This window comes from Triticum dicoccoides, chromosome 7B (genome assembly GCF_002162155.2).
Source record: "Triticum dicoccoides isolate Atlit2015 ecotype Zavitan chromosome 7B, WEW_v2.0, whole genome shotgun sequence".
Lineage (NCBI taxonomy): Eukaryota > Viridiplantae > Streptophyta > Magnoliopsida > Poales > Poaceae > Triticum > Triticum dicoccoides.
The window spans coordinates 430011221-430024872 of NC_041393.1; positions in this window are offsets into that span (position 1 = coordinate 430011221).

Here is a 13652-nt window from a genome sequence, read left to right on the forward strand (position 1 = left end):
CATGGGCCTCCTGCAGGCCGTATGATCCATGGGCCTTCGTCCGGCCGTAGGATCCATTGGCCTTCTATACGGGCCGTAGGATCCATCAGCCTTCTATACGGGCCTTAGGGTCCATGGGCCTTCTACGGGCCGTACGATCCATGGGCCATCTACAGGGCCGTACTATCCATGGGCCTCATACGGGTCGTAGGATCCATGGGCTTTCTACGGGGCGTATCATCATTTCGCCAATCATGGGCCATACTATTCGTGGACCATAACGGGCCGTTAATAGGTCGTATTTGATAACTCTATGAAAACAGCCCAACGAGTTTTTTTTGACATGAAAACGGCCCAACGTATTAACGATCCGCAAATGGGACGACTGTAACGACGGGCTGAATTTGGCCCACAAGCAGAAAATGGCAGTAACGGGCCATATGTAACCGAATGCTGCAAATGAGCCCAAGAATCAATGGGGCCTGAGAAGGCCGAAAGATAACTTGGGCTGGAAACGACCCAATGGAATAACGGGCCGTTAATGGGTATAAAGTGATACATTGTTCATTACGGGCCAGTTTCACCATGGGCCGTTAATGGGCCAAGAGTTACAAAGGTCCTCATATGGGCCGAAAGAAGTCATGGGCCACACATGGGCCGAAAGTTAAAGCGGGTTGAATCATATTGGATGGCCCAGATGACGCTACTGGGCCTAATTCGGATAGGTCGTAACGGGCCCTGGGTTAGCGGGCTGTAAATGGGCTATATGCGAACAGGCGGTTAACATGCTTTCCGTGGGCCGGGCCGCCACCTTTTGACCAAGTCAAACGGGCCGGCCTTTTCACAGGAATGGGCCTCTGAAGGGCCGTGCCACGTGTCGCCGTATCATAGGCGACTTCGGTCCAATGAGCATATGACATCTGTCCCAACGGTGAGCCGACACGTATTTCCTCCAGCCAATGATGATTTTACACGTGGAAAATCCCCACTGGTCGGGGCTGTTAACGGGTTATCGGATCCAAAACCCGACCCGATAGCTTAACGGCGTTCCGTTACGGTGGATGCCATGTGTCGGTCACCCTTGACGAAAGCACTTCTGTGACGCGCGATTTATCATCATGTAAGTGGACACTTCCGTGATGATAATTTTGGTAATGTCATGGAACACTTCTACGACAGCACAGGTATGACTATCTTGATTCTGTCATAAATTATTCATGGATGTACATGCATGACAAAAAACGCGACCTACTGTGACAAACACGTATCATCACGGATGTGTATTTTTTTTTGTAGTGTCAGTCCTGACCGCCTTCCTTTTAAGCCTACCCAGCTTCGGTGCCCCTTGTTGTCGAGTCACCGCGGGTTCGGCATGGCGTCCCGATGGCCTTCCCTGTAAAACGCAATACATGTGCGGTGGGTAAGGCGCAAAGAGGGATTCCTTTTTGGAAGTTGGGACTTCGGTCTTACTTACATGTGATACAGGGAGTAGGCCAGGATAATCAGCTATGATGGCCACCAACGCACCATCGCAGAAACTGATAAAATGTCCTGTTGACGAGCTCCACAAATGTGTCTGGATCTTCTTTGAGTCCGGGGTCGAGGGCCCGGCTGGGGTCCTCTGGCTGTGGAGACAGGCTGTGAACCTCCCTCATAGCCTTTCGCAGTTCCTGCTACAAATTGACAAGGTAAACATTTGTGCTAAAGAATGCGGGAAAGACTCGAATAAAAGATGGCGGCTCACCCAGCTTGGGGGGTTGTACATGGAGAATCCATCCCGTGGCTTGATACGGGTAAACTCCTCTTCTATTCCTTTGTACAAATCAGACAATATTTTCACTAGAGCGGCGGCGGAGTCCGGGCCTTTACGGCCGCAGCGGGTGGCGTCGTCTTCTCCATTGTAGTGCCACATGGGTTTCCCCCGATATTAAAGTGGCTGCACACCCCGCATTATACATATGGACATAACCTCAATTATTGTCAGTCCTGATTTGGCCAGTGTCTTTATCCTATTCATCAGGAAAAGGATCTCTCTGTTATCTTCCTCCTGGGGGCTCCAGGGGCGCCAGCTGTGGCGTTTCTCCAACGGGGCATTTACAAACTCGGGAAGGCCCTTCCGAATAGGGTCCAGAAGAGGTACATCCTCCATGTAGAACCACTCCGAAGGCCAGTCTTCGGATGTCTTCTTCAGGGTACCGGACAGGTATCCGGTCCCGGTGATGCGCCATATTTCGGCTCCGCCCACTCGATATACCGACCCCTCCTGAGTGCGGGGTACGAGGCAGAATAGCCTCTTCCACAACTCAAAATGAGCTTCGCAACCCAGAAATAGCTCGCCGAAGGCGACGTAGCCTGCGATATGCAGTATGGATGCTGGGGTAAAGTTGTGCAGCTGGAGGCCGTAGAACTCCAGGAGCCCGCGGAGGAAAGGATGGATTGGAAATCCGAGTCCCCTCAGCAAATAGGGGACAAAGCATACTCGCTCCCCCTTGGATGGGTTTGGAGAACTCTCCGCTGGCTCCCCGCCATTATAAGTGGCTAGTCCAGCTCGGACAGGGACCATGTACGCAGGCGGGAGGAACCCTTTGGTCTACAACTCTACTAGTCGGCTGTGGGGGACAGAACATTTCTCCCAATTGCCTGGCCTAGTGCTGCGGGAGTGCTATGTCTTGAGCTTGCGTTGGTTTTCCTTGAAGAGGAAAGGGTGATGCAGCAATACTAGCGTAAGTATTTCCCTCAGTTTTTGAGAACCAAGGTATCAATCCAGTAGGAGGCTCCTCAAAAGTCCCACGCACCTACACAAACAAACAAAGAACTCGCAACCAACGCAATAAAGGGGTTGTCAATCCCTTCACGGCCACTTGCGAAAGTGAGATCTAATAGAGATACTATGATAAGATAAATATATTTTTGGTATTTTATAATATAGATGCAAAAAGTAAAGATGCAAATAAAAGTAGATTGGAAGCGAATATGATAAGAGATAGACCCGGGGGCCATAGGTTTCACTAGAGGCTTCTCTCAAGATAGTATAAGTATTACGGTGGGTGAACAAATTACTGCCGAGCAATTGATAGAAAATCAAATAATTATGAGATTATCTAGGCATGATCATGTATATAGGCATCACGTCGGTGACAAGTAGACCGACTCCTGCCTACATCTACTACTATTACTCCACACATCGACCGACTCCTGCCTGCATCTAGAGTATTAAGTTCATAAGAATAGAGTAACACCTTAAGCAAGATGACATGATGTAGAGGGATAAACTCATGCAATATGATATAAACCCCATCTTTTATCCTCGATGGCAACAATACAATACGTGCCTTGCAACCCTTTCTGTCACTGGGTAAGGACACCGCAAGATTCAACCCAAAGCTAAGCACTTCTCCCATGGCAAGAAAGATCAATCTAGTAGGCCAAACCAAACTGATAATTCAAAGAGACTTGCAAAGATAACTCAATCATACATAAAAGATTTCAGAGGAGATTCAAATATTTCTCATAGATAAACTTGATCATAAACCCACAATTCATCGGATCTCGACAAACACAGCGCAAAAAGAGTTTACATCGAATAGATCTCCAAAAGAGAGGGGGAGAACATTGTATTGAGATCAAAAAGAGAGAAGAAGTCATCTAGCTAATAACTATGGACCCGAAGATCTATGGTAAACTACTCACAACTCATCAGAGGGGCTATGGTGTTGATGTAGAAGCCCTCCATGGTCGATTCCCCCTCCGGCAGAGCGCCGGCGAAGGCTCCAAGATGGATCTTGCAAATACAGAAGGTTACGGTGGTGGAAATTATGTTTCGTTGGCTCCCTGGATGTTTTCGGGGTAAGTAGGCTTATATAGGAGGAAGAAGTACGTCGGTGGCCGCCCGAGGGGCCCACGAGACAGGGGGCGCGCCCTGTAGGGGGGCGCCCTACCCTATCGTGGCCGCCTCGGCTGCTTCTTGACTTGCACTCCAAGTCCTCTGGATCACGTTGGTTCCAAAATCACGCTCCCAAAGGTTTCATTCCGTTTGGACTCTGTTTGATATTCCTTTTCTTCGAAATACTGAAATAGGCAAAAAAACAACAATACGGGCTGGGCCTCCGGTTAGTAGGTTAGTCCCAAAAATGATATAAATGTGTAAAATAAATCCCATAAACAATCAAAAATTATAGATACGTTGGAGACGTATCAAGCATCCCCAAGCTTAATTCCTGCTCGTCCTCGAGTAGGTAAATGATAAAAACAGAATTTTTGATGTGGAATGCTACCTAGCATAATTCTCAATGTAATTTTCTTTATTGGGGCATGCATGTTTAGATCCAAATGATTCAAAATAAAAGTTCATATTGACATAAAAATAGTGATACTTCAAACATACTAATCAAAGTAATCATGTCTTCTCAAAATAACATGGCCAAAGAAAGTTATCCCTACAAAATCATATAGTCTGGCTGTTGCTCTATCTTCATCACGCAAAGTATTTAATCATGCACAACCTCGATAACAAGCCAAGAAATTGTTTCATACTTTAATAATCTCAAACTTTTTCAACTTTCACGCAATACATGAGCGTGAGCCATGGACATAGCACTATATGTGGAATAGAATGGTGGTTGTGGAGAAGACAAAAAGGAGAAGATAGTCTCACATCAACTAGGCATATCAGCGGGCTATGGAGATGCCCATTAATAGATATCAATGTGAGTGAGCAGGGATTGCCATTCAACGGATGCACTAGAGCTATAAATATATGAAATCTCAACAAAAGAAACTAAGTGGGTGTGCATCCAACTTGCTTGCTCACGAAGACCTAGGGCATTTTGAGGAAGCCCATCATTGGAATATACAAGCCAAGTTCTATAATGAAAAATTCCCACTAGTATATGAAAGTGACAACATATGAGACTCTCTATCATGGAGATCATGGTGCTACTTTGAAGCACAAGTGTGGAAAAAGAGATAGTAGCATTGTCCCTTCTCTCTTTTTCTCTCATTTTTTTTCTTTTTTTTCTTAGGCCTCTTTTTTTTTCTTTTTGGCCTTTCCTTTTTTTCTTCTTCTTTTTTTCATTTTGTAAAGTCCGAAGTCTCATCCCGACTTGTGGGGGAATCATAGTCTTCATCATCCTTTCCTCACTAGGACAATGCTCTAATAATGAAGATCATCACACTTCTATGGATTTACAACTCAAAGCTAGAACAAGATATGACTCTATATGAATGCCTCCGGCGGTGTACCGGGATATGCACTGAATCAAGAGCGACATGTATGAAAATTATGAAGGTGGCCTTGCCACAAATACAATGTCAACTACATGATCATGCAAAGAGCAATATGACAAAAGTAATGCGTGTCATATGAACGGAACGGTGGAAAGTTGCATGGAAATATATCTCGGAATGGCTATGGAAATGCCATAATAGGTAGGTATGGTGGGTGTTTTGAGGAAGGTATATGGTGGGTGTATGGTACCGGCGAAAGTTGCACGGCACAAGAGAGGCTAGCAATGGTGGAAGGGTGAGGGTGCGTATAATCCATGGACTCAACATTAGTCAAAAGAAATCATGTACTTATTGCAAAAATCTAGAAGTCATCAAAAACAAAGTAATACACGCATGCTCCTAGGGGGATAGATTGGTAGGAAAAGAACATCATTCGTCCCCGACCGCCACTCATAAGGAAGACAATCAATAAATAAAATTGTGCTCCAACTTCATCACAAAGCGGTTCACCATACGTGCATGCTACGGGAATCACAAACCTCAACACAAGTATTTTTCATAATCACCTCAACTAGCATGACTTTAATATCACTACCTCCATATCTCAAAACAATTATCAAGCATCAAATTGATCATAGCATCCAATTCACTTCCTATGATAGTTTTTATTATACCCAACTTGGATGCTTGTCATTCTAGGACCAAATTTGTCACCATAGCAAATACCATGCTGTTCTAAAAGACTCTCAAAATCATATAAGTTAAGCATGAGAGACTAGCAATTTCTTGAAAATTAATCCACCGCCGTGATCTAAAAAATATAAGTGAAGCACTAGAGCAAAAACTATCAAGCTCAAAAGATATAAGTGAAGCACATAGAGTATTCTAGCAAATTCTAATCAAGTGGGCTTCTCCCAAAAGGTGTGTACAGCAAGGATGATTGTGGTAAACTAAAATCAAAGACTAATATAATACATGATGCTCCAAGCAAAACACATATCATGTGGCGAATAAAAATATAGCTCCAAGTAAAGTTACCAATGAACGAAGACGAAAGAGAGGATGCCTTCCCGGGGCATCCCCAAGCTTAGGCTTTTGGCTATACTTGAATATCTTGGGGTGCCATGGGCATCCCCAAGCTTAGGCTCTTGCCACTCCTTATTCTATAGTCCATAAAATCTTTACCCAAAACTTGAAAACTTCACAACACAAAACTCAACAGGAAATCTTATAAGCTCCGTTAGTGAAAGAAAAGAAAACCACCACATAAGGTACTGTAATGAACTCATTCTTTATTTATTTTGGTGTTAAAACTACTGTATTCCAACTTCTCTATGGTTTATAAAATATTTTACTAGCCATAGATGCATCAAAATAAGCAAACAACACACGAAAAACAGAATCTGTCAAAAACAGAACAGTCTGTAGCAATCTGTAACTAACGCAAACTTCTAGAACTCTAAAAATCCTACCAAACTAGGAAGTCCTGGAAAATTTGTCTATTGATCAGAAGTAAAAAGAATCAATGCAAAATCACGCTTCTGTGATTTAACAAAACTAAATTCGTGCGTGCAAAGTTTCTGTTTTTCAGCAGAATCAAATCAACTATCATCATAGGTTATCCTATAGGTTCTACTTGGCTCAAACACTAATTAAAAGATAAAAACACATCTAAACATAAGGTAGATGCAAAATTTATTACTAAACAGGAACAAAAACAAAAAAACACAAAGAAAATTGGGTTGCCTCCCAACTAGCGCTATCGTTTAACGCCCCTAGCTAGGCATAAAAGCGAAGATCGATCTAAGTAGTGCCATCTTTGACACTAAATTCATAAGTAGCTCGCATGATAGATTCATAAGGTAATTTGACATTCTTTCTTGGAAAGTGCTCCATGCCTTTCTTTAATGGAAATTGGAATCTAATATTCCCTTCCTTCATATCAATAATCGCGCCAATCGTTCTAAGCAAAGGTCTACCAAGAATAATAGGGCAAGAAAGATTGCAATCTATATCAAGAACGATAAAATCTACAGGCACCAAATTTCTATTTGCAACAATGAGAAAATCATTGATCCTTCCCATTGGATTTTTAATGGTGGAATCGGCAAGGTGTAAATTTAAAGAGCAATCATCAAGATCATGGAAACCTAGAATATCACATAAAGTTTTCGGAATCGTGGAAACACTTGCACTCAAATCACACAAAGCAAAACACTCATGATCTTTAATTATAATCTTTATAGCAGGTTCCCACTCATCATTAAGTTTTCTAGGTATAGAAACTTCCAAATTAAGTTTTTCATCATAGGATTCCATCAAGGCATCAATGATATGTTTGGTAAAAGCTTTATTTTGACTATAAGCATGAGGAGAATTAACAACGGATTGCAACAAGGAAATACAACCTTCTAAACAACAATTATCATAATCAAATTCCTTGAAATCCGAGATAGTGGGTTCAATACTATTTAAAGTCATGACCTCTCCAATCCCACTTTTACCAAATTTAGCATCAAGATCTAAAAACTCTGAATTCTTGGGACACCTTCTAAATAAAGTTGACTCATCTTCAGTCCCATAATTATCAAGATTCATATTGCAAAACCAAGATCTAATAGGAGACGCATCAATAACTTTAAGATCTTCATCATTATTTTCATGGAAACTAGAAGAACACGCCTTTACAAAGCAATCTTTCTTAGCACGCAATCTAGCGGTTCTTTCTTTGCACTCATCAATGGAAATTCTCATGGCTTTGAGAGACTCATTGATATCATGCTTAGGAGAAGAAGATCTAAGTTTAAGAGAATTAACATCAAGCGAAAGTCTATCAACGTTCCTAGCCAAATCATCAACTTTGAGCAATTTTTCTTCAAGCAAAGCATTAAAATTCTTTTGAGAAATCATAAATTCTTTCACACAATTCTCAAAATCATAGGGCATCTTATTAAAATTACCATAAGAATTATTGTAGGAATTTCCATAATTATTAGAGGAATTACTAGGGAACGGTCTAGCATTAAAGTTTCCTCTATAAGCATTGTTTCCAAAACTATTCCTACCAACAACATTCACATCCATAGATTCATTATTATTCTCAATCAAAGTAGAGGCATATCATTCGGATCAAGAGGAGTATTCTTAGTAGCAAACAATTTCATAAGTTCATCCATCTTTCCACTCAAAACATTGATTTCTTCTATAGCATGCACTTTTTTCCTAGAAGATCTTTCGGTGTGCCATTGAGAATGATTAGCCATAATATTATCAAGAAGTTTTGTAGCATCTCCTAACGTGATTTCCATAAACGTGCCTCCCGCGGCAGAATCTAAGAGATTTCTAGAAGCAAAGTTCAAACCGGCATAAAATTTTTGTATGACCATCCATAAATTCAAACCATGAGTAGGGCAATTGTGAATCATCAATTTCATTCTTTCCAAAGATTTGGCAACATGCTCATGGTCAAGTTTTTTAAAATTCATAATATCATTCCTAAGAGTGATAATCTTAGCAGGAGGAAAATACTTAGAGATAAAAGCATCTTTGCATTTGTTCCAAGAATCAATACTATTTTTAGGCAAAGACGAAAACCAAACTTTAGCACAATCTCTAAATGAAAATGGAAATAACTTCAATTTAATAATATCATTATCTGTATCTTTCTTCTTTTGCATATCACACAAATCAACAAAGTTGTTTAGATGAGTAGCGGCATCTTCACTAGGAAGGTCGGCGAATTGATCTTTCATAACAAGATTCAGCAAAGCAGTATTGATTTCACAAGACTCAACATCATTAAGAGGAGCAATCGGAGTACTAAGGAAATCATTATTATTGGTATTCGAGAAATCAGACAATTTGGTATTATCTAGCGCCATGGCAACAAGTAATCCAACACACAAGCAAACAGAAAAAGGCAAGCAAAAAGAGAGAGGAGGAGATTGGGAAAGAGAGGGCGAATAAAATGGCAAGGGTGAAGTGGGGGAGAGGAAAACGAGAGGCAAATGGCAAATAATGTAAATGCGAGGGAGATGAGTTTGTGATAGGTACTTGGTATGTCTTGACTTGAGCGAAGACCTCCCCGGCAACGGTACCAGAAATTCTTCTTGCTGCGTCTTAAGCTTGCGTTGGTTTTCCTTGAAGAGGAAAGGGTGATGCAGCAATAGTAGCGTAAGTATTTCCCTCAGTTTTTGAGAACCAAGGTATCAATCCAGTAGGACGCTCCTCAAAAGTCCCATGCACCTACACAAACAAAGAATTCGCAACCAACGCAATAAAGGGGTTGTCAATCCCTTCACGGCCACTTGCGAAAGTGAGATCTAATAGAGATAGTATGATAAGATAAATATATTTTTGGTATTTTATAATATAGATGCAAAAAGTAAAGATGCAAATAAAAGTAGATTGGAAGCAAATATGATAAGAGATAGACCCGGGGGCCATAGGTTTCACTAGAGGCTTCTCTCAAGATAGCATAAGTATTACGGTGGGTGAACAAATTACTGTTGAGAAATTGATAGAAAAGCGAATAATTATGAGATTATCTAGGCATGATCATGTATATAGGCATCACGTCGGTGACAAGTAGACCGACTCCTGCCTGCATCTACTACTATTACTCCACACATCGACCAACTCCTGCCTGCATCTAGAGTATTAAGTTCATAAGAACAGAGTAACGCCTTAAGCAAGATGACATGATGTAGAGGGATAAACTCATGCAATATGATATAAACCCCATCTTTTTATCCTCGATGGCAACAATACAATACGTGCCTTGCAACCCTTTCTGTCATTGGGTAAGGACACTGCAAGATTGAACCCAAAGCTAAGCACTTCTCCCATGGCAAGAAAGATTAATCTAGTAGGCCAAACCAAACTGATAATTCTAAGAGACTTGTAAAGATAACTCAATCATACATAAAAGAATTCAGAGGAGATTCAAATATTTCTCATAGATAAACTTGATCATAAACCCACAATTCATCGGATCTCGACAAACACACCGCAAAAAGAGTTTACATCGAATAGATCTCCACAAGAGAGGGGGAGAACATTGTATTGAGATCCAAAAAGAGAGAAGAAGCCATCTAGCTAATAACTATGGACCCGAAGATCTGTGGTAAACTACTCACAACTCATCGGAGGGGCTATGGTGTTGATGTAGAAGCCCTCCGTGGTCGATTCCCCCTCCGGCAGAGCGCCGACGAAGGCTCCAAGATGGGATCTCGCGAATACAGAAGGTTACGGTGGTGGAAATTGTGTTTCGTTGGCTCCCTGGATGTTTTCGGGGTACGTAGGCTTATATAGGAGGAAGAAGTACGTCGGTGGCCGCCTGAGGGGCCCACGAGACAGGGGGCGCGCCCTATAGGGGGGGCGCCCTACCCTCTCGTGGCTGCCTTCGCTGCTTCTTGACTTGCACTCCAAGTCCTCTGGATCACGTTCGTTCCAAAAATCACGCTGCCGAAGGTTTCATTCCGTTTGGACTCCGTTTGATATTCCTTTTCTTTGAAATACTGAAATAGGCAAAAAAACAGCAATACGGGTTGGGCGTCCAGTTAGTAGGTTAGTCCCAAAAATGATATAAATGTGTAAAATAAGCCCATAAACATCCAAAAGGGGTAATATAATAGCATGAAACAATGAAAAATTATAGATACGTTGGAGACGTATCAGGGAGCGAGAGGAGGAGCTGCGACGAACGGCCATGATGGAATGGATTTTTCCGTGCGCGCTCTGATGGATACTCGCTGGGAGGAGGTGGTGTGATTTGGATCTGAGGATCCTCAACTCTTTAAATAAACGATTTACTTGCATGGTCAGGGTGGCAAATGAAAAAATGCCCCGACTTCTCGCCTCCGCTCGACATGTGTCATTGAAGCCTGGTTCAGGGGCTACTGAGGGAGTCCGGGATTAAGGGGTCCTCGGACAGCCGGACTATATACTTTGGCCGGATTGCTGGACTATGAAGATACAAGATTGAAGACTTCGTCTCGTGTCCGGATGGGACTCTCCTTTGCGTGGAAGGCAAGCTTGGCAATTCGGATGTGTAGATTTCCTTCTCTGTAACCGACTCTGTGTAACCCTAGCCCCCTCCGGTGTCTATATAAACCGGAGGGTTTAGTCTGTAGGACAGGAACAATCAGAATCATAGGCTAGCTTCTAGGGTTTAGCCTCTACGATCTCGTGGTAGATCAACTCTTGTAATACTCATATCATCAAGATCAATCAAGCAGAAAGTAGGGTATTACCTCCATCGAGAGGGCCCGAACCTGGGTAAAACAACGTGTCCCCTGCCTCCTGTTACCATTAGCCTTAGACGCACAGTTCGGGACCCTCTACCCGAGATCCGCCGATTTTGACACCGACAACAACACTATGACAGAAAACATGAAGGATTGTGCTCTGAATGGCAACCACTTCCAATAGATTTTCCTTGATCATGATGAGAGCATGAGATCATTTATTTCTCTTGTTCATGTTCACTCTGATGATGAAGAACCTCCAATGCCAGGTTCAGTGGCATTAGGCCAAAGAAGGAGAAGGCACACCAGCAGCAAGAGGAGCATGCACAACAGCAGCAAGAGGAGCAGGCTGAGCTCACTCTAGTGGAATAGGAGCAGGCTGAGCTCCCTTAAGTGGAACAGGAGCTGCCTCAGCATGATCAAGAGCATGAGCATGAGCAAGATGAAGCAGAGTCAGAAAGTGGAGCAGAGTTAGAAGAAGATGATTTCATACCAAGTCCACCCCAGCCAGGAAGTATTTACCTTTCATCTCAGTTTGGGTTTAGGGCCAGAAAATCCTGTAGGTTTTTGAACATGGATGCAGCAGATGCAGTTGGTGATTTAGTAATCCATGGTTCAGATGAAGAATACAATCCTTAGCTTGTTGATTCAGACATTGATCTTGAAGATGATGATGAATTATTTGACAGAAATGTTGATTGTGAGAAAGGTAAAGGTGAAGCAGTGCAAGAAGAACATGATGATCCTACTAAAGATGTGGATATGTGTCTGCCTTCTTATGATGAAGATAAGGTGAAGCTGAATTTCAAAAAAATTAGAGAGGAAGACCTGACTAAACCACAGTTTCAAGTTGGCTAGACCTTTGGATCTGTTGAGTTCCTGAGGAAAGCTATCAAAGAGTATAACTGCCAGGAGAGAGCTGACATTAAATGCCCCAGAAATGATAGGAAAAGACTCAATGCCATTTGTGAAGATGGGTGACCTTGGACCTTGTCTGCATCATTTGATGGGAGAATCAACTGCTTCATGATCAAGAAATACAACCCAAAGCATACATGCATAAAGAAATGGTGTGTTAAGTCATTCACTGCTCCTTTTATGGCTGGAAAATATGTTGATTCTTTTCAGAGCAAATGAAAACATGAATATGAAATTTTTTGCAAGGGTGGTTCAGAAATATTGGAACATGACAACAACAAGGAGCAAGCTCAGAAGGGCTAAGAGGCTAGTGAAGAAAGTCATTGAAGGAGATGAGTTGGAGCAGTACAACAACATGTGGGATTATGCACAAGAATTTAGAAGATCAAACCCAGGCAGTTCTTTCTATGTGGGTGTCAGTGATGGCATATTTGGAAGTTGTTATTTCTCTCTGGATGCCTGAAAAGGGGGTTTCATGCAAGCTTGTAGGCCTGTCATTTGTTTGGATGGATGCCACCTGAAGACAAAGTATGGAGGTGTCATGCGGTGTGCTGTTGGCATGGATCCTAATGACTACATTTACCCTCTAGCTTTTGCAGTTGTTGAGGTATAGAACACTAACACATGGAAATGGTTTCTGTCAAATTTGAAGAGTGACTTGGGAATTCTAAACACAGAGCCATGGACTATAATGTCAGACAAGCAAAAGGGGCTGATCGAGGGAGTGAGGTAGCACTTTCCTGATGCAGAGCACAGACACTGTGTTAGGCATATATGGCAGAATTTTTAGCAAACACACAAAGGAGATGTTCTTAAGAACCAGTTGTGGAAGTGTGCAAGGAGCACAACACCAGAACTATGGGCTGAAAGCATGGGGGAAATGAAGGTAATCATCCTAGAAACATACAAATGGCTTGAGCAGCTACCACCCAACACTTAGGTTAGGGGCTTCCAAAGAGAATTGGTCAAGTGATATCCTTCTGAACAACAACTGTGAGGTTTTCAACAAAATATTTTTGAGGCTAGGGAGATGCATCTCAGATCAATGATTGACAAGATCAAAACACAGCTCATGGTCAGATTCTACAACAAAAGAAAGGAGGCAGAGACCTGGCCTGGCTCAATATGCCCAAAAATTAGGAAAAGAATTGAGAAGAATATAGAATTGTCAGCTACATGCATGGTTTCAGGGGCTGGTGATGGCATCTTTCAGGTTGACAACACGAACATGACATACATTGTTGACATGAAGGAAGAAAGTTATACATGCAAAAGGTGGGA